The sequence below is a fragment of the Aptenodytes forsteri genome, unplaced genomic scaffold, assembly GCF_000699145.1.
Source record: "Aptenodytes forsteri isolate BGI_AS27 unplaced genomic scaffold, ASM69914v1 Scaffold50, whole genome shotgun sequence".
NCBI classification, from domain to species: domain Eukaryota; kingdom Metazoa; phylum Chordata; class Aves; order Sphenisciformes; family Spheniscidae; genus Aptenodytes; species Aptenodytes forsteri.
The window spans coordinates 5,652,184-5,654,232 of NW_008795126.1; positions in this window are offsets into that span (position 1 = coordinate 5,652,184).

The window sequence follows — 2,049 nt, forward strand, 5'->3', positions numbered from 1 at the left end:
CACTCAAAAATATAGACAAATTAAATGCTGAATCACTGCACGTTAACGAAAAGAATGACTAACAACTCACATTAAACTGTATGCCACTTATTTTTAATTTTATATCATATCAGTAATTTTCTTGTTCTGATACAAGCCTTTGCACTCATTTTACTGTCATGCTAGCATTACTTATCCCATAGCTAGAGAAGGTAATCTGGAATATATTTTTAATACCTTTTTTCAACTGAGCAATGGCCTTGGTGATTTGTTTGTAAGAAAAAGTGCAAAGGGTAAATACGTATGTATAAAACACTTTTTCAGATTGGAAGCTATATTAACATACCATACTTAAAACAAACAAGGCATAAATGCATTTGCAATCAGTAATTCCAAGTAAAGCTGTCCTTTAAAATCACCACATTCAAAATAGAAGTAGATACAAATCTATTTTAATAATATTTGGGTATAACACAGGACCAGTAAGAGAGAACACTGGGACACCCAGGTCTTGATAAGTGCTTTGTTACATGACTTTAACAACAGATCTGAAAAGGAACTGAGGCCCTGTAACACTGCAGCGTCAAACTGTAGAGCACCTGGCCCACTGAACAAAAACCAGGGCCTTTTTTAGATGCTTAAACTTTTGTATACAACACAAGGGAGAGCTAATTGTCCTGGGCCGTGAACCAGTTTAAGGGCAGAATACAGCATTTTCCAACAGGAAATTCTCAGAACAGCACATTTGCTAGATCTTTTCCCTTTTAAGTTTACACAGCTTCCCTGCAGCCCAAGGCCCAGGGAAAGATTCACCTCCCCGGAGGATCCATCTTTTCATGAGTTTGTTCTCACACAAACAAGGCACAGTACACTCTCCTTGAAAAACATGAGGTGCAGAGCAGCTGCAACTTCCCTTTAGTACACTATTTAACTACACAGGGCACTTATCCAGGAGGAGTGAGGGTTACACACTTCCAGTTCTCTCATACTTCAGAGGTAGTATGCTGAAAAATGCCTGTATCAACCACACTTCACGATGCTCTGCCTAGGGCACTCTCCACTCCTTACCTCTTGAAGGTAGGAAAGAGACTACGAACATGACATGGATTGGTTAGGAGGGCTGCCTAGGTTGGAGGGAGTCACGTTCTAGTTTCTGGCTCAAAAACTGTGGAAGAATTTTATCTGAAGATTGCCCAATGAAACAATTTCCCATTCGTAAATGTGCAACTTGCAGAATTGCAGTTCTAGTAACAAGCACTTAAATTTCTTTCTATTCTTTTTGTGCGCAAAGGAGTTTTTTGGGCACTCAAATCCCAGATGGGTATCTAAATAAAGAATGAGTCTTTCGAGTTAAGAAAGTACTTCCCAAATTTCAAAACTAATGTCAGTAAAATTATGTAGCACGCAATTCACTTTGTGAAGCACGAAGCCCCAGTGGTTTTACTGCAAATCACTCAAGCATTTTTGGTTGGACCTCTGTAAGTTTTGTGTTTCAACTAGTTCAAATGGTTGATTTGATTCAAAAATCAAGAAGATTTGCATTTGCTAAAAGGAGCAACAGCTGTAATTGTTGTTGCTGTCCTTACAGTTCCACACAATGTTTAAAAAAAGAGAAAGAAAAACAAACAAAGGTTTGAATTTGTACAATTTGTACAATTTCTGAGCCAGCTCTGGTTGAGAGCTGGAGAAGAAAAAAGTCTGCTGGGAACAGAGGAGGATGGTAAGTTAGAAATTATGTCTCTTGGTACCTGTTTTGTTTACTAATCAAAGGTCTAATTGCTTTGCTCTATTTTAATTAACAATGTTCTTATCTTAATTAGTTACTTTTCCTGCATACATTAGCATTGAGAGAAACCACTGAGGATATGAATATGATGAAGAGTTTAAAGTTAAGCTTTTAAAAATGTTTTAACAATTTCACAAGGGTTTAATAATGAAAAATAAAGTCGTTCTTCATAAATATGGCTACTACTTCTCCAAGTATTTTACCCTAGCCAAAAAAATAAAAAGTCTTTTTTTCTTTTAACTTAAAAAGTCAACTGGTATCAAATATAATTAACACAGGCACAA